This window comes from Octopus bimaculoides, chromosome 6 (genome assembly GCF_046866305.1).
Source record: "Octopus bimaculoides isolate indiv1 chromosome 6, ASM4686630v1, whole genome shotgun sequence".
Classification (NCBI taxonomy): domain Eukaryota; kingdom Metazoa; phylum Mollusca; class Cephalopoda; order Octopoda; family Octopodidae; genus Octopus; species Octopus bimaculoides.
The window spans coordinates 89,770,697-89,795,696 of NC_142933.1; the positions used below are offsets into that span (position 1 = coordinate 89,770,697).

At 34.0% G+C, this 25,000-nt stretch overlaps 1 protein-coding gene across 8 annotated transcripts in view; it reads right to left on the reverse strand.

Annotated features, from left to right (window-relative positions):
• LOC106869351 (uncharacterized) overlaps positions 1-25,000 on the reverse strand; it is a 387,885-nt gene that overhangs the window by 203,211 nt on the left and 159,674 nt on the right. For all 8 annotated transcript variants that reach the window (XM_089354241.1, XM_089354236.1, XM_089354237.1 and 5 more), the window contains one exon: positions 7,226-7,262. The gene's annotated coding sequence lies outside the window, so the exon portion shown is untranslated. The remainder of the gene's footprint in view (positions 1-7,225; positions 7,263-25,000) is intronic.

Sequence of the window (25,000 nt, forward strand, 5' to 3'; positions counted from 1 at the left end):
CACCACCTTAAGAATAATAATAATAAAGACACCCTCCGGTCATGGCTGACCATGGGATTGCACCTAGAAAGTTACCCTCCCAGGTACAAGTCTGGGCAAGATTGTTTTATAGAAGACCAGCAGTCGCTCATGCATATCAGCCTCCCTTCCCCACGCCACCATTGTTATCCAAGGCAAAGACCGATACAGCTTGGCACATGTGACGTCGCAACTCATTTCTACAGCTGAGTTAACTGGAGCAACGTGAAATGAAGTGTCTTGCTCAAGAACACAACACGCAGCCCAGTCCGGAATTCGAACTCACAACCTCACGATCGTAAGCTCGACGGTCTAACCACTGAGCCATGTGCTTTCACAATAATAATAATAATAATAATAATAATAATAAGTACTGTCCTATATTTGGCAAGAATCCTAAGAAAAATTCTTGAGATTTGAGGGGACTTCCCCATTGAGGAAATTGCTTAAGGTAAAAAAATTTTTTTATCCTTATTCAAACTGATCATTATTAGATTTATTTCCCTTGAAAATTGATTCTTTACTTTTCTCTTATTACATGTAGGCAGAAATCAGGATGGTGAACTGGTAAGGGGTGAAAAGCTGAAAGTTTAAAAGTTACATGTGCAAATATGGCTACGGTGGTTAAGATACTTGCTTTGAAACTTTATGGTTTCAGTTCAGTCCCACTGTGCAGCACCTTGGGCAGGTGTCTTCCACTACAACCTCCAAGTCAACTAATGCTCTGTGAACTTGGTTGACAAAAAAATGTGTGGAAGCACCTTGTGTGTGTGTGTGTATATACCATGTGGTTCATAAGCAAGCTACTCACCACATAGCCACTCCTACACGTATATATATAATATTTTATAGTCATAAGCCAAGTGAGACCAGCCCACTTATGCGTACCTTTCTTTCATTGGACACTAAACTCCACTTGCGAAGACCTGCTGAGGCAAGTGAAATCAAAGACGACTGGCTCCCATGCCAACATCTCCTTCATTGGACACTAAACTCGGCTTGTGAAGACCTGTTGGAGCAAGCGAAATCATGAGGGCACCAACGTTTGAGCGTGATCGTTACCAGCATCGCCTTCTTGGCACTTGTGCCGGTGGCACATGAAAAGTCATTCGAGCGAGATCATTGCCAGTGCCGCTGGACTGGCTCCTGTGCAGATGGCACATAAAATACACCACTTTGAGCATGGAGCCTGGTGTAGCTATCTGGTTCACCAGTCCTCAGTCAAATCGTTCAACCCATGCTAACATGGAAAGCGGATGTTAAACAATGATGATGATATATATATATATATATATATATATATATATATGTATGTATATATATATAAATTATATTTTATAGTCATATATATAAATGTATATAAAAGTAGTGGTATCTGTGGTATTTATTAGTGTTTTATTATAAAATCCAGTTGATGTTTTGCATTGGTTTTATATGACTCTCTCTGTTACCATTTATTGTTTAATCTATCACATTCAGTACTATAGAGTTTAAGATTCATGGAATGATAAAGAATGGTAGTGTTGAACTTTAGCATAAGGTCACTGACTCCTGTTCATTTAAACCTGTGTACTTATTGGAGTGTTATTGCTGATTATTTCTATAAGAATCTGTATTAACTGCTAAAAGGTGAAAGCTGATACATTAAAGCAGGGAACTCTATAGTGCCGAATGTGATAGATTAAACAATAAATGGTAACAGAGAGAGTCATATAAAAACCAATGCAAAACATCAACTGGATTTTATAATAAAACACTAAAGAATACCAAAGATACCACAGTTTTAATGCAATAGATGCATTTGTAGTAAGGAACAAATGTATCTTGCAATTTTTATTTGGTTTAGAAGTTTTAGACAAGGTTCCACAGTACAGATGTTTGCTGGATAATGAGTAGGATGTCAAGAATGGAATTACAACTCAAAATACCTTATCAGAATCAGAAGGTACTTTTCCATAAAATTCTACTAGTGATAGCGCAGAAATTCTGAATAAGAGTATGCTAGCATTTGAAAACACTTAATTTTCATAGAATAATCATTAAAAGACAAAGTAGGAAATCTCTGCAGAACAATAATGATTATATGATTTCAAATCTTGGCACAAGGCCAGTAATTTTTGTGGAAGGATTTAGTTGATTACATCAGCTGCGGTACTTGACTGGTACTTTATTTTATTGTCTCTGAAAGGATGAAAGGCAAAGTTAATCTCTCTGAGATTTGAACTCAGCATATAAAGATCAGGAAGAAATGCCACTAAGTATTTTGTCCACCATGCTAATGATTCTACCATCTTGCTACCTTTGGAACAGTAATAATCAAATGCTAACATTAATACACAGGAGTTATCACTCTTCTAGTCAATAGGTATTTAATATTTCTGTAGTCCAACAGCAGTTCTGCCTTTTCTTCCTATCCAAGCTGATTGAATATTTAAGAAATCAAGGTCAATGTGACAGTTGAGAGAACCTTCTTGAAGCTATTGATTGCCTTAGATCAAGTAATCAATGATAGAAATCTACATCGATATACACACACACATACAGTGATATACAGATATTCAGAGATACTTATATCCTCTCAACTGCTGATAGAAACAGCTCTTTCCTTGCTTTTGAAATGCAATAATCTCATTTCAAAAGCGGTTAGAATGTTTGGTGTATTCTCCCATGGTTCTTGATCTGAAGAGATATCAGCCATCAGCCATCAACTATTTTTGATGTTTTCTCAATAAAATCAAGACATTGATATTACCCATTACCTTATTATGTTTCAAAACTGATGTTATCTATACAATTATTGATAGACTTTTATTCTTGATATTTCTTGTAAAAATTAGTTTTCCATTTTGTAACCCCATGGTTCCAGTCAAATGCAATGACTTAAAATTATTAGAAGATGCATAAATAAATATGGGTTTATTCTGAACAGATTGAAATATATTTTAATGATGGACAAAACCCAAGGGCACTCAAGTATGCAGTGGAAAATAGTCCTGTCATAAAGTAATCATTTAAAAATATTTAAATCCCATATCTACTGATATTACTAGCCATACAATCCATGTTAATAGATTATTATGTGAATTTTTTTTAAATTTTGCTCCAGCATGGCCACAGTCAAATGACTGAAACAAGTAAAAGAGTAAAAGAGTAAAGAGAGTATGTAAATATATATTTCTTTAATGGTTTTAATTATTAAATACCAGAGTGGTTTAGTGTGGTGTTAGAAATATTCTGTAGAAATATGTGTTCGTTGTTGTTGTTGTTGTTACTCAGTTTTGATAAGCAAACTCATGATTACTGTATTCCAACCGTAATGCCCACCTCAGCCTATCTAATATTACAATATCCATCGTTTTTTAAGATGGTGGAACAGGGTGCTATTTGTAGCAACCAAAATTTCCCCACATGTACAACCTCACTTGTTGGCCCCCCCCCCCCCTATGCTTGTATTTGCATAAGTAGACATGCTGCATCTGTAAAATACTTACAACTATTGCAATGAGACACTTTATGTATGTGCAAATTTATAGCACATATCTTCTGTTGTTACAAATGTACAGCTTACTGAGGCAGTGACTATAATATGCAGTAACTGCAAAGAGCCATGTCGTGTTCAGAATTCAAATTAATGAAAATCAATCTAGTACAAACTAGAACTGAATACGAGTGAAACTAGACAAATGTGATATTGATTCAAGGTCAAAGATTATTATTTTGGTTTCTAAGACTACAAAAAGATTGTGTCAAAAACATCTTCAGAAATATCAGGAAGTGAACTAAGACTTGTCAATGTTCAAATGACCTTCAAACTTTAAACTTTTACTTCTAAAGTAATTTAGCTAATAGGTGTCAGCATTCTAACAGCTACTTGGCTAAGTTTCATTTGCTTGATGCTGTTCTGTATTTCATCCAATGAAACACAAGTATTTTCTATTCTTCTTTCTTTTTACCATATGATCCAATCAATCTTTGTTGGATTATCACTTTTAGGACAACTCTATTAAGTAGAGCTCCATTCTGGCTGTTTGGCACAGCCTGTTTTTCTACAACAGCTGCAAACAACTGCCAACCTATCAGTATTTTGCTAACCAGGGGGACCCAAGTGTCTATTCTCCATGATGCTTACAACATGTTGAGAAACACATCCATAAAAATTGTAAATTATATAACTGAACAATACAGTGTAGACAATTTAGAAATTACTGATGTACTGGCAGTTTTGTTAAGATAACTGGGTCATTCGGTAAAAAAATCCCAGGATGAGAGTTGGTGTAAAGAAAATAGATGTGTGTATGTGTGTGTGTTTATATGTATGAGAGAGAGAGAGAGAGAGAGAGAGAGAGAGAAAGCAAGAGAAAGAAACGAAGGCAAAGATGTATGTACTGTTTGTATATTTGTCTCTCTCTCACAGTATGTGTGTGTAACTCATGCCAGCATGGAAAACGGACGTTAAACGATGATGATGATGATGATATATATATATATATACATATATATATATATATGGAGAAATACTTGAGTGTGTATGTTTGCAAGTGCATCTTTTTGTTATATGTAGAAATGCAAAGATATGTATGTTTGTGAGAAAGAGGAGAAAAGAGAGAGAGAGAGAGAGAGAGAGAGAGAGAGAGAGAGAGAGAAAGAGAAAGAAAGAGAGCATGTATGTGTAAGTATGTGTGTGTGCGTGCGCGCGCGCGCGGCATGTGTGTGCCGGTAAGAGATGGGGGAGAGACGGAATTAGATAAAGAGGGAAATTGAGCTAAAAGGTAGTGAAGTTTTGTCTTCAAACAGCTGTTTGAGAAGAAAATAGATGAAAGAGGTCAGAATCATAATTAAAACATTACCATCCGCCCCCGCTCTTGTTTCTTGTTGTTTCTTGAAGAAGCTAAACATAAAGAGAAATGTAAAGCAATATAGCTGCTGGAAACAAGACTTTTGTTGTTGTTGTTGTTGTTGTTGTTGTTGTTTAACCCTAGGCTGGTTCTGATTCAGAAGACCTACAATCAAAAGTTTTCAAGCTGTAGCTGTTGCATCACCACCGCCGCCGCCACCGCCACCACCACCACCACCACCACCACCACTACCACCACCATCATCATCATCATATACTTCATATATATATATATATATATATATATATATATAACAGGCCAGCTACTGTGGTATTAGTCCTGAGATAACATCTCCTCTGGAGATGCTGTGTTAAAAACTCAATATTGAAGAGAAACAAAAAATCCAAGCCAGCAGGGACTAGTGAGGATGCCTAATGCATTTTGGCCCCACAACCAGCCACATGCTTGGATGAAAATTGGTCATTTTCAATAGAAGAGACAGTGAATAAAACATCCACTGATGTTGTAAATAACTGCTCAACCTGAATATAAGTCTGGTATATGCAATTGAGGCTAAATCAAATCAAAATAGCAAATATGTAACATTGAAAAGGCTTCAAAGGGCCAGAATACATTTGACATTCTTGCTAGCCATAGCTGGGGTGGATTTTCATCTCTTACAGATATTTATTGTGTTTTTAACACTGCACATCCATGAGAAATATTATTTTGGGACAAATAGTAGTATTTATACATTAGATATGGTATATAGATAGGTGTATTTAAATATTCAAGTTTGTAATAGTGAAACAGTTAACATAGGAACCAGTCCCATTTGTTGTGTTCATTAAGAAAAATTAATCTAATTATATAATTAGCACAATGTGTCACCATTTCCCGCTTTGTTCATTCTGTGTTGTGGTATTTTCACTAAGTCTGAAATTTGTAGAAATACTGACACATCATTCAGTTAGCTCTGCTCTGATATTTCCACTTTGTCTGAATTTCATGGAAACACTAACAGGTCATTAAATGTGTTGATTACTGACTGGAAATATACATGTGTATATGTCTATGCTCATGCGCGCACACACACACACACACACACACACACACACACACACACATACACACACACACATACACACACACACACATACACACACACACACACACATACACACACACATACACACACACACACACATACACACACACACACACACACACACACACACACACACACACACACAACAGGCTTCATTTTCAGTTTTCTGCTGACCAAATTTACTCACAAAGCTTTAATTGGTCTGGGATTATGGTATGAGACAATTGTCCAAGATGTCAAGCAGTGAGACTAAATTCATAATTATGAGCATCTATATTATTATATTACATATAATACTATATAACTATATCATGGCTGTGTGGTAAAAAGCTTGCTTCCCACCACGTGGTTCTGGGTTCAGTCCCATTGCGTGGCACCTTGGGCAAGTGTCTTCTACTATAGCCTCAGCTGTAAGTGGATTTGGTCGACAGAAACTAAAAGAAGCCTGTCGTGTGTATATATATATATATATATATATATATATATATATATATACATATACACACATATATCTATGTATGTCTGTCCCCACCACCACCACCACCACCACCACCACCACTTGACAACAGGTGCTGGTGTGTTTATATCCCTGTAACTTAGCAGCTCAGCAAAAGTTATTGATAGAATAAGTACCAGGCTTAAAAAAATAAGAGGTACAGGAGTCGATTTATTTGACTAAAAGTTCTTCAAGGCGCTGCCCCAGCATGGCCACAGTCTAATGACTGAAACAAGTAAAAGAATAAAAGAATATTATTTACATGACTGATACTTATTTTATCCATTCCAGAATGACAACAAGCCAAGCTGACTCTGGCAATAGATGTTGATAAAATCGAACTGAAACCCTTCCCCAAAATGTGTGGCTTTATGCCTTTGTAAAAAAATTTACTATATGTACCTTACTTAATAACTATGAAGACATAAAGTAGTCATAGTAACAGCAATGGCAATAGAAGTAGTGAAGAAGGATGATGGTGGTAGAAGTGGTGGTGATGTAGTAGCGACAGCACTAATGATGGTGGTGATGGTGATATTGGTGATTGTCTTGATTATAGTAGTGATAACAGTAGTTATAATGGCACTGGTGTGGTCATGTCAGTAGTACAAATTAAAGGATGGTATTAACAATACTAGTTAAGTGGGCTCATTAACAGAACTACCCAATGTGACCACCTCTGACATACTTCAGTAGGAGTTGGCTTTTAAATAGATTATTTTCAAAACATTTAGTTAGTCTGAGAGAAGCATAAGTGTTTCAACTTACCAAGCTTTCAATAAGTGATACTGTAGTAACTCTGTCCCTGAAGAAGAAAATAAAATGTTCACGTTATTTAAAACATAAGAGATTGTTGATATTATTCTGGGAATTGACAGAACTTTATGGTAAAAATAAATGAAAATAGAGCAAATACGTTTCAAGTACAATGTGTTGTATATTTGTACAGAATATCTACGGGAGAAAAAAAATCTCGTTCATATCCTTGATAAATCCTAACTAGACATTTTTGCAGGTGATTGCTATTATCATTTCCATAAAGGTTATTCTTATCTCTTCACTCCCCCCCACAATCATTATCATCACTACAGACATATTTATTCATTACTTCTTTTAAATCCTGGCTGATAAATAGACTGACATGAACAGATCTCTTTCTCTTTCTCAATATATCGCACATATTTATGCATGCACTGTTAGGAAATAATTCAATTGTGTGGCTCAGCTCAAATTACATTTACTTTGATGTACAAATAAAGACTAACTCAATGGTTAAATCACTGATTTACAGCCAGACTACTGAGTCAAAATTGTGACCCTACTCCCACAAGTAATTGCACATCTGTACATCAATGTCTACCTGAAAAATGCCAGGAGTGGAGGCCCAGGGATGGGCCTGCTCTAAATGCTTACAGTAAAGAGAAATTTTCTAAAGGAACCCAAGAACTAGGTAATGGTGGGGGGGGGGTGATGTTAAACCAGGTGATGATTATGCAAACAAGAGGTATTGTTTAACCAGATGATTTAGGTATATGAGCTTATTCATATCACTGAAAACATTAGTGTATTTCTTCCTTTAAACAGATTAGCAATTGACTGCATGAACAGTCTTCTTGAAAACGGTTTTTTTAAAAGCATATTTGAAATTTGTAGGATCATTCAATCTATTTTGGTTCCATAAAAATTCTATGTAATCCTAGTACAAAGACCAAGGGAAACAAAATGATATTCAGAACTTCATAGGTGCAGGAGTGGCTGTGTGGTAAGTAGCTTGCTTACCAACCATGTGGTTCTGGGTTCAGTCCCACTGTGTGGCACCTTGGGCAAGTGTCTTCTACTATAGCCTCGGGCCGACCAAAGCCTTGTGAGTGGATTTGGTAGACGGATACTGAAAGAAGCCCATCATATATGTGTGTGTGTGTGAGTGAGTGTGTGTGTGTGTGTGTGTATGTGTGTGTGTGTGTGTTTGTGTGTTTGTGTGTCTGTGTTTGTTCCCACAACATCACTTGACAACTGATGTTGGTGTCTTTATGTTCCTGTAACTGAACGGTTTGGCAAAAGAGACTGATAGGATAAGTCCTAGGCTTACAAAGAATAAGTCATGGTGTCGATTTGTTCGACTAAAGGCAATGCTCCAGCATGGCTGCAGTCAAATGACTGGAACAAATAAAAGAGTAAAAGAATAATATAATAATTATGTGAACAGAAGATGAGCCATCAAGAACAAGGTCGAGAATGCTGAGAAAGCATCTAGCTGTCTCTGACTGAGAAGGGGTGATTAGTGGGACCAGAAGAAGGCCACTTGGACACAGTCCTAGACTTTATCAACCTTGGTCTGGTTGTCTTATAAGTAATATATAGGCTTTTTTTCCTTTTTTTTTTTTTCTTGTAGGGTAGTGAGCTGGCAGAATTGTTAGCATGCCAGGCAAAAATGCTTAATGATATTTCGTCATTCTTTACATTCTGAGTTCAAATTCCACCAAGGTCAACTTTGCCTTTCATTCTTTCAGGGTTGATAAAATATACACTAGTTGAACACCAGGGTTGATCTAATCGACTTACTTCCTCCCATGAAATCACTGACCTTGTGCCAAATTTTTAGAATCAATATGTAGGTTGTTTTCATAAATTTTCCTTCATTCATAACCTCCAAGATGAGATGGTGTGTGTGTGTGTGTGTCACAAGTTCTTATAAAATTGGTCATATTGATTAATATTCTGCCAATTCTCTTCTACTTTTATGCAATGGTCAACAAAAGATTGGATGATGCTAGTGCCATTTCTGAATCATTTTAATTTATAGTCAGTTAATTATTTTTCCTTAGATCTACATCAAACCTCACCAAGCAGACCTATAATGAATGGCATTCCAGGTAAGACCATGCCATCTATTTTTTGTTTCTTTTCAGACATTGTGTATCTAGGACTACAATATTTATGTGTCATCTTTTTATTAAGATAGTAAAATATAACAGTAGGCTGAAGTTTGTTATAAAGGCTCTCTTGACAACTGGTGTTGGTGTGTTTATGTCCCTCTAATGTAGTGGTTTGGCAAAAGAGACCAATAGAATAAGTATCAGACTTTCCAAAAAATAAAATAAAATAAACGCTGGGGTCAATTCGCTTGACTAAAGTTTCTCAGTGTGGTGTCCCAGAATGGCTGCAGTCTAATAACTAAAACAGCTAAAAAAATATAAGACACACAAACACATACAAACACACACACACACACACACACACACACACACACACACACACACACATATGTATGGCTGGCTTCTTTCAGCTTCCATCTATCAAATCCAATGACAAGGCTTTCGTGTGCCTGGAACTACGGTAGAAGATACTTGTGGAACAATGTGGTTAAAAAGCAAACTTTTTACCATACCAACCATGTCAGCACTTATATATATAATTTTTTCCATTCATAATTTTTTCATTCATATTTTTTATTATTACGTTTGTAGAAATAAATAATCTTGTATTTTTCTATTATTCAATTGATCTTTAATCATAATTAAATAAACGTCTTTAGCTTTAAATAGTATAGCTTTAACTATTACACCGGTTAAATATGTACTAATTTTATCTTCATTATTATTTTAAACTTAAACTTCGTTCAACTTGTATTTAAAACAATGATAATTTAAAACAATGATAATTTAGGTAAGATGTTTTTTGTATATAATATACATGTTATTATTATGGATGAAGGGATGATTATTGAATGGTTATTATTTTGATATTATGATATTTTTTAAATAATTTTTCTATCTTTATATAATAAGTATATCATATTAATTCATTTGGTACTTATTGTTGGTTGAGATATATATCTAATTATTGTTCTACTTACGATCTGACGAGTAGCTATATTTTTGAATAGAACTTATTTTAGATAATTTCAATTGATTTTAATCGATTTAAATTTCTTTTCTATTTGAAAATTGGTTATGAAACACGTGTAATCTTTTTATTATATTTATCTTATTATATTTACTTTACTTTATATTATACTCATTTATTGTGCTTTTAATTATTAATTTTTCTATATGTGATAGTGGATTTTCATCGATGAGTTCTTGAAAATTGGTTATTTTCCCTAAAACTATATATTTTATATATACTTTATCTATAAGGCTCAATTTAATTTTTTATAAATTGATTTTAATTGAGTTTTTTACCTGTAATTTTGGATTTTGTCCCTAATAATATTATTATATATATATATATATAACTCAGCTTGCGAAGACTTATTGGGGCAAGCGAAAGTGAAATCGGGATGGCACCTGTGCCCAGCGTCGCCTTTCTGGCACTTGTGCCTGTGACATGTGTAAGGATTTTCGAGCGAGATCATTGCCAGTGCCCCTGACTGGCTCTTGTGCGGGTGGCACATAAAATACACCATTTTGAGTGTGGCCGTTGCCAGTACTGCCTGACTGGCCTTTGTGCGGGTGACACATAAAAGCACCCACTACACTCTCTGAGTGGTTGGCGTTAGGAAGGGCATCCAGCTGTAGAAACTCTGCCAAATCGGATTGGAGCCTGGTGTAGCCATCTGGTTCACCAGTCCTCAGTCAAATCGTCCAACCCATGCTAGCATGGAAAGCAGACGTTAAACGATGATGATGATGATATATATATATATATATATATATATATATATATATATATATATATATATATATATATATTCATGTTAACATGTGTAGGATGATTTTGTAAATTGAAGAAAATTGACTTGTGAATTATCTAATCATGTGGTTTTTGCTACGGTTGCTTCCTTCAACAATGGGATAGGAGTGGCAGGATACAGAGCAGCTGTGCAAAATTTTCCACTCATGGCTAAGCAACCAATCAATAGTTTAGCAAGAAAACCCTGGAAGAATGGGGCATTGAATATACACAATCTAAAAGTGCCACATTTAAAGAGACATACAATAGACTAACTGAATTAATGTTTAAATTGTAACTTAATGAAATTGCAAAGAATTAAAAGATTGAATGGAAATAGTGAAACTCAATTGTTTTAAGAGTAATTTTGATGATTGTTAACATAATTAGTTAATGAGATTTTAAAAAGATATATAATTAGTGAGCTATTTAAAGAAAAAGTATGGCTGTGTGGTAAGAGGTTTGCTTCCCAACCATATAGTTCTGGGTTCAGTCCCACTGCATGGCATCTTGGGTAAGTGTCTTCTACAATAGCCTCAAGCTGACCAAAGCTTTGTGAGTGGATTTGGTTGATGGAAACTGAAAGAAGCCCATTATATATATGTGTGTGTGTGTGTGTGTGTATCTTTGTGCTTGTGTTTGTCTCTCATCACTGCTTGACATCTGGTGTTGGCAGGGTTATGTCCCTGTAACTTAGTAGTTCAGTGAAAGAGATCGATAGAATAAGTACCAGACTTTAAAAAAAAAATTAAGCACTGGGGTCGATTTGTCTGCTTAAAATTCCTCAAGATGGTGCCCCAGCATGACTGCAAGTCTAATGATTGAAACAGCTAAAAGAATAAAAGGAAAATTTGCGGGGAGGAGATTAGATTAACTCCAGTACGCACCTGGTACGTAATTTATCGACCCCAAAAGGATGAAAGGAAAAGTCAACCTCAGTGAAATTTGAACTTACAACATAAAGACAGACGAAATAACACTAAGCATTTTGCTAATGTTTCTGCCAGCTGAACGCCTCTGCTTAGCCTATGGCTGTCATTAGAGGTATACACTTTTTGCAAAGCTATAGAGTTGGTCTCAGGTCTGATGACAACTTTCTCCCTTCCTCCCATCAATCTTGAAACCACAACTGCTAGAACAACAGGCTGGGCAAAGTTCAGAGAGCTGCTACCTTTGTTGGTAACAAAGGGCCTCTCTCTCAGAGTGAAAGGCAGATTGTATGATGACTATGTATGAATCTTCTCATTTGACAAAGCCGTAAGAAGTGGGGAAAAAGAATTTTTAAATCACAGTCTACCATGAAAAAGAGAAAAAAGCATTGATAGTCTGAGATATTTTATGTCACAGAAAAAGTCAGGAAGATCCTGGCAAGAATATCTTTTGGTCGTAGGCCTGCTTTGTCTAGGCAGACCTGGAGTTAAACAACATTACAATCCAAACTCCATATCTTTAGTAATGTCCACTATAATAACATTCATGTGAAAACAAATTTTTATGGTGCTCTTATAATGTTTACTTGCTCCATGCTAATGTTGTGGCATGACATTGATATTTCTGATGATGGCTGCAAACAGAACAGAAACTCAACCAACTTGCAGTTTCCCCTTTAGCATGGAAAAGCAAATATATTTACAATATATATTAATGTAACAGGCAAAATTGGGATAAATAAATAAAAAGAAATGCAAATGAAACAAAATCACAAAGTTAATGCATTACACCACGAGGAAAAGAACTAGATTTCAATGTTTCTAGCATTAACCTAACAAGCTTATATGAACACATGTACATAAATAGATGCAGCATGGAATTTTGCAGGAAAAAAGACATTGAATAAATCAATAGACTTAATAGAGTTTATGTTATCTTATTGATAATTTATAACCCCAAATTTAGGAGGCTCAGTCTTAAGTTTCTCAGGAAGCAGTCATCAGTTGCAGAGTAATGTCACTGTAAAAATTCAAAATACCAATAGATATGCATGCCATTATCATGCTTGCTTAAAAGCACAGGAGTAACAATAACTTCCATCTTCAGGTTATATTGGCTTGATGGAAATTAACATATGCTATCTTGAAAAAGTATGTATAAAATATAACAACTCTCTGAAGATATTTGGCAAGCTGAGGGGAAAAAAAGAATAACTGAAAAGCGTTGAAGAATTGACAGTTTCAGTCTTATATTTCGTTGTTGTCGTCATCATCATCATTTAATGTCCATTCTCCATGCTGGCATGGGTTGGATGGTTTCAACAGGAGCTAGCAAGCTAGAGGACTGTGCCAAGCCCCAATGTCTGCTTCGGCATAATTTCTACAGCTGGTTGTTCTTGCTAACACTAGTCATGTTACAGAGTGTACTGGGTGCTTTCTCATGGCACCATCACTCGTGGTGTCACCAAGTAACTCATAAGACAAGATCCTCAGCTGAGTGAGTGCAGTATTGAAGGAGGTGGCTCCATGCCTGGTGAGAAGAAGTTAAAATATGATGGAGAGACAGCAAAAGGTGTCTTGTTGACTGGAGGTACAAGGGAGTTGATGGAAAGTTCTTGGCTTTTAGGGTATCACAAAAGACCTAGTTGGAGGCAAACCTTCAAAATTCTTTTACAGTACTTAAAAAAACCCAAAGGACCCTGTACATGACAACCCCAATTGGAATGTATGTTATTTTATTATTTCACTGGTTTTTATCATCAATCACATTGACAACAGTACTTATTTATCAGTATATACTTTATCATTGAATAAATAAGATATGCTCTTTGACACAACAATGGGTCTACATTGGTGTTAAACATAAACAAAAGCAAGGATACAGTGGCCTGGGATAGGGTATAAATTAACAGAATCAATAAAAATATGAGACAAAATGTTTTCTGCTTTTAGTTGCATCCCTTTATGTTCCGAGTTCAAATCCTGCCAAAGTGACGTTGCCTTTCATCTTTCGGTAGGGAGGTGGGGTAAGAGATGTCAATAGGATAAGGTGCCTATGAAATACTTGGGTCGACATCATTGACTGTTAGTTTCCGAAAAAGTGTGCCATGCCCTTATGCTTAAGTTAGAAATCAATATTCCAATGAGAATCATCATGAAAATCGTTTCCTGAAACAATCATTCTAGTAAAAATGTTAACCTAGATTCAGTTACCAATCATACAACAAAAATAGAAATTGTGTGTGTATATATATATATATATATATATATATATATGTATGTGCACACACACACACACTTTCGACACACATCAATACACATGCACATTCATTAACATACATACCATGCACCAACACATGGACACACATGGATACACACAAATAAAGGGGAATCTGAATTTATTACAGAATGTGTAAATTTTGAAGGCCAATGCTTGAAAGTACTGCAATTGTACAAATAACACTCAGGTGTAAATAACATTAAAAAAAAGGTGATGTACACATACATACACACAATTACTCAATCACTTATATACACACAATCACACAAATTTACAAGCGTGCACAATTACAATAAAAATTATTATTTTAGTATACACGGCCTGGAAGGCAGTAACACAGTTATTAGTTTGTGCTATGAAACTGAAAAAAGTTATTGATTTTGGAAGACGTGTGTAAGATGTATATGTATCTATGTGTGTGTGTGTGTGTATATTTATTTATTTATATGCACACACACACACAATTGGTTGAATAGCTTAAAATAAAACAAAACAAAAACAAAACAAAAGGGAATAATATCTAATAACACAGATCAATCACAGATCCCTGTGATCCCAAAGCAATGAGATAAATATCCATTTTACTTACTGTTCGATGGAAGAAAGCAGAAGATGATGGTGATAATGATGATGATGATGATGATGATGATGGCATCAAGGATGAAGATGTTGTTGGCGGTGCTTAAAGTAAAAGATCTTAGAACAACAAGGCAAGCAGAATTAAAAATACTCCATTAACACTTGCGGATGGCCGGAACCTACTTCTCTGTCTGTGAAGAGAGCCAGTGTTGTTATGTTCAATGAACAATACATTATATGCAACGGCAAAAACTACTGCATTAAAAGTGCTACTATTCAAATACTAGTATTTGAATAAGTAGTAGCAACAAGTCGTCTATTAACTGTAGATATTCAAATTACCTTTTGTTTGACTGTAGTAGTTTTAAGCAGTACCAATTTACTTATTTCTTTCTTTGTGTGTTATGTTTACTTTTGTATTACGGTCAAGTCAGCAAAGTGTCTGGGAAGCTACAAGATTCTTATTTCAACCACAAATCTTTGATTATAAATCGCTTCCAGTTTGTCAAGTTATGTTTAAAACATTATGAATTTAAACTTCAAAGTGTTTCATTTTCCACATTATAACTGTTGTATGATAGATCTCCAATAAATGAATATTCAGTTCTTTAGCAAAAATTTCATGCTAGACTAATCCATCATTCAGTTTTATACTACTACCTTGCCCTTGGGTACCTTCAGCAATGTCTGCTCTGATGGTGTTTGGCTCAGGTTTCTTGTTTGAGGATAATTTGCAAGGGGTCATAAGTGCTGTCTTTCCTCCCCTGAGTAAGTCATTAAAAAAAAAAATTAAATAACAATGAAAACAGAAAATTCAACACAGTTGTCATCATCATCATCGTTTAACATCCGCTTTCCATGCTAGCATGAGTTGGACGATTTGACTGAGGACTGGCGAACCAGATGGCTACACCAGGCTCCAATCTGATTTGGCAGAGTTTCTACAGCTGGATTCCCTTCTTAACGCCAACCACTCCATGAGTGTAGTGGGTGCTTTCACGTGTCACCTGCACGAAGGCCAGTCAGGCGGTACTGGCAACAGCCATGCTCGAAATGGTGTATCTTATGTGCCACCTGCATAGGAGCCAGTCCAGCGGCACTGGCAATGATCTCACTTGAATGTCTTTAGTCAACTTCAAATATTTAAGCCTGAAAATTAACTTATTAAATTTTATTTAAAAATTGACCATAACCATTTTGTTGGTATATTTCTGTTGAAACACAGTCATTGTTTCAATTAATTTTGAAAATAATAAAAAAAATTCATTAAAATAACTTTGTCATTATTAAATTGGTACTTGGGATATAAATTAGCTTGAAATTCTGACGATCATTTTAAAACAAGAAGAGTTTTAGGCAGTTTCAGTATTAAAATGATGAATTGAAATTGTATATTCTGCATGGTAACAGTTATCTCATGTTCCTATTATTAAACTTATAAGTTATATAGATTTCTGACATTATTACAAGGTCACACATTTGAATGAGGGGGAGATATGATTGATGATATCAACTCCAGTATTTGGCTGGTATTTTAATTTATCAACTATGGAAAGATGAAAGACAAGATATATATATACACAAAATGTGAAGGCCTGTTATTAAATAAAAGAAGACATTTTGTCTAACAATTCTGTCAACTCAATGCCTTTGTATTAATATCTAGAAACTAAGATAGTGAGCTGGCAGACTTGCTGGACAAAATGCTTTGTGGCATTCCATTTGTCTTTTTATTCTGAATTCAAATTCTGCTAAGTTCAACTTTGCTTCTCATTCTTTTAGGGCTGATGAAATAAGTACCAACAGAACACTGGGGTCCATGTAATTGATTAACCCCCTCATCCATGAATTCAAGGCCTTGTGCCTGCAGTAAAAAGGATTAATATCTAGAAACTAGTATCCATCATGATATTTTCAAACCACGAATTCCAGTTGATAATGTGTTGTAGTTACCCAACACAGAAGGACAATATACTTGTATGACTAAATTTTTTATTAAATAAATATTGTATTTTTGAAGTTTTAGCTAAATCCTGCTAATGTTTATATCAAATCTATATTTGATATTGTAAAATATCAAATATCAAATATTTTACCATGAATAACACTGTTATAACTTGAATCAAATTTGAAGTTTAATATGTTTCATACTTATAATATTACCAAACTATATCATACAATAACAGACAGAGAAGGCTGGGGACATAAGAGTTGATGCAAAGGTTATAATATCAGACTACAGCTTTGTTAAACCTTGAACTAGAAGAATTATTTAACAACAGTTCTATATTTATATGATGAAGTATGCCTGGATTATTAATTTCATAGCCAGTTAGATTACTAATGCTTTTAGGAAATGCATTAATGATGAAGTTCTTCATGGTATCTTAGTTTCCTTTTCATTAGTAACAGTTTTGTATCACCAAAGAATGGGGGTCTTCATTTCATTTCTGACACATTTCTGATAATTAATTACATCCGGCAATTCCCTTTAGGGTTTTAACTATACCAAGGTGTTGTATGGAAAGTATAGTATTTTTCAGTTGGAATATGGAGGAGATATTGTGAGGGAGAGGTGTGTTAACGATCCCAACCAATCAATCTTGGTTTTATGACTTGTGTAAATTTTCTTTATACATTCTTTCTACATTTTATGCAAACATTGCCCTGTGTAAATTTTCTTAAGACAATGTCCTACATCACACCTTTTTTTTATGTCTTCCACCTTACTTCATGTATAAACTTTCTTCAAAAAGAAAGGTTGTGTGTGTGTGTGTGTGTGTTTAAAGAATGTAGTTGTACAAAGCCAGAACAATGTGAGAAGGTACAAAGTAAACAACAAATTGAAAAGAAAACAGAACAAAATTTCAGTTTTACTGTGTATTTCTAAATTTTGAGCTGACGACCCCTTCTTCTGAGCAACAAACTTTTTCCAAATGTCCTGAAGAAGGGATCTTTATCTCAAAATTTAGAAATACACAGTAAAACTCAAACTTTGTTCTGTTTTCTTTTCAATTTGTTGTTTACTTTGTACCTTGTTCCTGCTTTATACAACTACATTCTTTAAATTATGCCTTACAATGTTTCATAAAGACTACCTCATATATATATATATTGGTCTAAACTGGTGTGTCAAATTGCATCCCTTTACATCAAAAAAAGGAATTTTATCTATTTGATTGTAGATATCAACAATGTAAGTTTAACCGAACAGAGGTCAATATAATTAACTAATTCTTTTGACATCTGTGCCTCTGCATGGTTGTAGTCCAATGACTGAAGCCAGTAAATGAATAAAAGAATACATCATGAATTGTAAATATGCTTTGTGTTAATATGAACACAGAACACAGTGCATTATATTTAGTTTTATTACTGAACAGAAAGAAATGGTACATGAATGGAAAGGAATGCTGTCAATTGTTGTTGAGTAAACTTAACAATTGATAATGTCCTTTCTTTACTCTTTCCTTCTCAAAGTAATTTATATACAATCAGTCTTGAATAGTGTCTTGAATGGCCATCAATTTGACAATTGACAAGATTCTTACAAGTTATTCCTAATGTTCTAAGTTATTGGCTTACTATGTTTCCCTAAAAGCATTCTAGCAGGCCTCAGTAAACATGAAAGCAACCAATGCAGATTATGCCAGCAACATCCTAAAACTAGCTTTAAACCTTAACATCAAAATAAAACTATACAATTACTAGTAACATCTCATTAATAACTATTGACTTTGGTTTGTAGTTACACAATGGCTAATTTAAAATACTGAGTGAGTATATACAAGATTACTCGACCTGCAAGAAATAGCAAGCAAATTTCCCTCAAATCACATTACCATCTTAAGGAAGGTAAAAAACACATCGGATAATGCAGTCCTAAAATACTTATATAAAGATAAACTTGTCATGGCTGGAATGGTTTTCATCACAAGGTGGTTCAGTCAATGATAAGCAACAACTACCAATGGAGACTCTGCATAGGGCTTGACTTGCTAGAAATAATAGCGAAATCAAATAAGTATTCATTAATCCTGAATTTAGTCAAGAACTCCATGTGACTGAATTGTGTAATTCTTGCATGAGGATACAATTCACTATAGTAGAGGTAAATTTGTATCTTACATAAAACAAAGATATTCATGCTTCACTGTCTAAATGATAATATTTTTCAACTCTGTAAAGAAAACAGAAAGTATATAATATCTAAGAAAAACTATTGAAAATTACTAGTCAGAGAATAGTATGTGTTCTGTTAGCTGAGTTCTTTTAACCTTTAGCAAAATCTTAATCATATGAAAGCTTACAACAAAAAACTAAACTATACTGTAATCATAGCCTAGCTCTAGAGTAGGTTTATCACATGCCATATATAAATGATATTATTGTTCTGGAATGTTCCTAAGTGTTAACATCATAACAACAAAGTTTAAAATTCTCTAAAAAAATATCTCTTAAAACAAAATTAGCATCTTTAGACTTTGTTCTTCTATCTGACATTCTGATTTACCATTCGGACAGATAAGTTTTCAAATATTTTTTCATGGAATCATTTTTAGTATGTTAGGTAAGGATCAGTTATATTTTTGACTGCTAAGAACCAAATTACATTTAAAGAAATTACACTGACCTAGGTGAAGTTGATTTCTCCAAGATCTAATTGAAAATAAGATGCAACGTTTTCTCCCTAAACATATATTGGTTAAACCAGTGTCTTTCAACCATTTTTAACTTATGGACCCCTTTTATTCCTATTTTACTCAGATTTTATTCAGATGAACCCTCCTAGCCATTCGATGTTTAAAATGTCCTATTATAATTTTATAATTAAATATCATTAGGAATTGTATAAAAACATTCTTAAGATATTTCATGAATTGTAGAAGTATAACAAATTTATTGTAGATAAATTTTAACCACAAAATCTTCTGGACCCTGATTGAGAACCACTGAGAACCACATATATCAACCAAAAAGTAATATATCTTAAACCTGGCATGAACAACCTGTTTTCAAGAAGCAGACCACATAAGACATAGCTTACCATCAGGAAGGTTGCACAACTAAAAAAATTTCAAGGTAATTTTTCATTAGGTGTGCTATTTGGAAAGTCCCATGGGCCACAGTTTGCCTCTGACTGTCTTAGACTATGACAAATTACTTTTGGAGCTTCATGGAGATATTCCAGAAAGAAATACCAAATTTTTTTTCCTAACAAACTTCGTAAACAACACCACCTGCATAAAATGGAAGTAATACTTTACAGTAATCCACAAACATGAGTAATATCACTTGGAAAAAAAAAAGCTACTAATAACAACTAATTTGTTTTACCTTTCTTTGGCAGTAAATCAGATAATACAGCAAACAAAATGAAAAACATACAGGAAAATAACTTTTAAAAGTTTGCTTCACCAAAAGTAAATCTCCTGGAATATGTAAATGATATTACAGATCTGGAAACAGTCAAAACAGATACACAGAAGCAACAGAGTTTAAAATACTCTAAAAATATCTCTTCAAGAAAATTAGTATCTCTAGATTTTCCTATCTTACATTCTAATTTACCAAACCAATTTTACAATATTACAATTTACCAATTGTGTCTAAAATACATAACCACATTTTTCCTGTGCAGTTTGGTGGTTTTCATTTTTAAGCATAACGCAATAAAGATGTTATGCAATATTAAAATCATGGATTGCTGTTATGTCACTTCATTACCCTCTGTCTGTCTGTCTCTGTCTGTCTATCTGTCTGTCTGTCTCTCTCTTACTCTACTCAGACTACTTCTGTTTCTGTAAGATTCCACAGACACTGCTTTCTTACCATTTTTTAATATTTTTCAACAAAAATTTACCTAAGTGAGAGGTTAACTTAACTGAAAACATGTGCAGTAAAGTAGACATTGTTTGTTTCAAACTAACCAACAGTGCAAAGCAAAGAAGAAGCCACCCACCGTTTGAATATGACTAGATCTAACTTAAAGAAATGAACAAAAACCTGTGATATATATAAAGATATGTGTCTGTAAGTCTGTAAGCATAGTGTAATTGAGGATCAGTGATTTTATATATTACATATATATTATTGAATCACCATATAAGTGATTGGATATTCAACAAGCACATGAACCCTGAATGTAATTCACAGATGGAATCAGTTTGCACATGTGTGTATGTATGTGCATGTGTGTTGTGTGTGCTACAGAGAATCACCATTTGGAAAGTTTAAAATGCTGTTTAATACTCTGTATCTAAAGGGGTTAAAAATATCATTTCATTTGTAATATTTGTAGCTTTCATCTTAGTTTCTAAAAGTGCATCAAAGTGCTGTGATTAAAGTGGAATCTTAGGATCTTTTTTAAAACGGGGGCCACATTTTTCATTAACGAAACACTTTGAAACTTGGAACACTGGTAGAATGTGTCATATAAAACATCTTTTTCTCTTAGTCTTCTTAAAAAAAAGAAGAAATCCATAAATTATTCCATGTTAAAGTTGTCGTATTTCTGTAATTTCAACCAATCACTGACGTCCATTCAGCCGATATACATTGAGTGCCGACTACATAAACAAACGATTCTGAAACAATTAACCCTAACCCTAACCCTAACTCTAACCCTAACCCTAACCCTAACCCTAACCCTAGGGTTAGGGCTAGGGTTAAAGCAAATTTAAAATGAAAAAAGCAAATAAAACGAAGGTATGGAGATTAAATACGCTTTACATTGCTTAATCAGCCAAGGAGTAAATGTAAACAACTGAATACTTGTCAGTGATTGGTTGAAATTATCGAAATAAGACAATTTTTTACATGAAATAAATTCGAATACAAAAATATTTTTCTGTTCTATAACACAAAATAGATGAGTATACGAAGTTTGAAAGTCTTTCGGTACCAAAAACACTACGTAAAACATTAATGAAAAATGTGGACCCCGTTTTAAAAAAGATCCGAATCTTATACTTTGCATGAAATTCAAATTTAAGATATTGCTTTAACATTTAAGATGATATATTCTTGCTTGTTAAGTTTTATAAGTCATGAATAACTAAAAGTGCAAAATAAATCTTGGGGCTTTAAATGGAAGCTAACAGCGAGGATTATAACTAGAGTTGGCTTAGGACTAAGCTTGCCAGTGAGTAAAAACATTAGAAGCATTGATATTACACTCAATACATGATGCTAATTATGATGCTGGAACTACTAATCTCAAATCTTAAAAGAGAAATTGGGAAAGTTACAAGCCTTTAAACCAATGTTCTAAGAGAAAATTTTATATAGGGGATAAAATATTGAACAGTGGCTAAAATATTGAACTACCTAGCTCTTGTGTCATGATTTCACATTTGCAATAAATAATATTTTGAGCCTGTGTCTGCCTGAGAAACTCAAATTACTTGTCTAGTTTCTCATAAGGGCAAATAGTTTTTCATTTTAAGTCTCCTCCTTATTAAGTGTAGCATCAAACAATCTAAAGACACTCTTAGGTCTCCTGTCTCCTTGCAGAAAGTAGTATGAAACTATTCCAGTGTAAACTATTCCAGTGTCTCTTTTCACGGATAATCTTTTGAATACTTCAAGTATAGGACCAAGTTGTGTTTGAGTCGATAGTATTTACACACATAAACACAGAAGTCAAATTAGATATCTGATATCTGTAGCATATATTCAACCTAACAGAATGAAGTGTTTGGTAAAATGATAAGTTCTGATTATGTCTGCATGAAATTAGTGAATGGCTGGTAACATAGTTGTAATGTACTTGCATATTAAACTAGGGTATGATGTAGATTAAATTCCCAAATGACTCTTACTATTTGCTTTCTCTCAATATATGTTTGTTGATATACGCATCTATTTAATATTTATGGAATGTATAGGGGAGATATGTACTCTGCACGTTGCACTGCAGATTACCTATCAAGAACAGTTGTAATTCTGAATTCAGGAAAAAGAGGTCTCTTTAATCTTCCCACATGGGACAGTCTCTTTAAGGTCTGTGATATAAATTGCACTCAGTTCACACTGTAGGATATACATGATAACAGAGCTGGTCAGTTTACTCTACTGTCGTTTGTGCTGGATGATGTAGACCTCGGTGAATGACAAGACCTATCCAACTCATGCCAGGGTGGAAAATGGATGGAGGAGGAGGAGGAGGAGGAGGATTTTTATGATGATGACGATCAGTATTCTATGTTACACACATATACACTATGAAATGACATTATACATATGTTGGATAGAACAGCGTGTTGTATTGCTTCACACACACACATACACACATGCACACACACACACACACATACACAATGCACACACACACACACACACACACACACACACACACACACACACACCTTTTGTTGATAGAATACACCATATCGTTAAGACTTTGAGCTGGGTATGAATCGAGATATTTTCAGTTCTTCAGATTTGGCCCAAATAAAACAAACAACCACCACATCAATTGTTTGCCTATAAATAAACTGAAGTATGTATGTGTGTGTGTGTGTGTGTGTGTGTGTGCGTGCGCGTTTGTGTGTTGAAGAATGGCAATTTTTAAATGAATGAAATATAACCGGTCTCTATTGATAATATTCTATGCATGTTCAAGAATGTAAATCGTGGATCTTCACAAATGATTAATTTCAAAGCCCAATTACAACAAGAGATTACTTTACACACACACACACACATACACACACACACACACACACACACACACACACACCCACACATGTACAAAGATAAACAAATCTGGTTTTCCTCTACTAAATTATTTTTCCTCCCTCATTCTATTCAGAGTAAATAATTAATTTTCCCTATTGTAAGGGATAACTATTTTCAGTTTTGCCAATCCTATTCCAACAGAGATCAAAGATCAATTGTTATTTTCTCACGGTGAGAATGGCCACTGATTGGAAGCATAATTATGTCAATTTATCAAAACGATCAATATTGTACGTCTGCTTTACCTGTCCATTCTGCCAACGGACCTATTGTACAAATAATACTCAACAGCAGCTGGTATTTTGAGTGTAAATGATGCAGGCAAACCAAATGAGTAATAATATGAATGCAACGAAAAATCAAATATTTATATTGCTAAAATCTCCAGGGAACTCACAAATTTATAAGCTTCTTGTTCAAATTACTACTACATTTATATCCTCACTCTATTTTCCATGCCAAAGCATCGTGAAAATCCTAAATTTTTTCAGGTTTATTATGATAGTATGGCTTATATTCATTTATAACAATATCTATATGTATGTGTGTATGTATGTATGTATGTATGTATGTATGTATGTATGTATGTATGTATGTATGTATGCATGTATGCATGTATGTATATAAGATATATATATGTATGGATATATGTATGTATATATATATATGTGTATGTATATATATATATATATATATATATATATATATATATATATATATATATTTGAAGGTTTGAAGGTGATGTACAGAAATTATATAGAAAAAAATTAATTAAGGTACTCAGAAACCTGAATGTTTGTACATTTACAGATTTTTATTAATGTCACATATTAAATGAAACGCTTTTCACCTAGTCGTGTAGGTTTTTCAAATTGTTTTATATATATATATATATATATATATATATATATATGTATGTATGTGTATTTATATATATACCAGAGTAAGCACATAAATGCGAAACGAAGTGGAAAAAATAGTGTTCAAATACCAGAGGTAGAGTAATATACTTTATTAATAAAGTATGTGTGTGTGTGTGTGTGTGTGTGTGTGTGTGTGTGTTCTGTGTGTGTACATGTGTGTGATTAAACATCCAGGAATTAAGGATCGCATATACAACAATCCTTGTTGCTAACCATGAACTATAAAATTAACATTTTTCAGCTTCAATACGGGAAAAATTCACAACCTTCTGCGTCAATAAACCACTATTGTTCCTGAAAGTTGTTTATTTATATCTTCTATGGATTGCTTGAAGCTTACTAACTTCCTATATATAAATATATATATACATCATCATCATCATCATTGTTTAATGTTCCCCTTCTATGTTAGCAT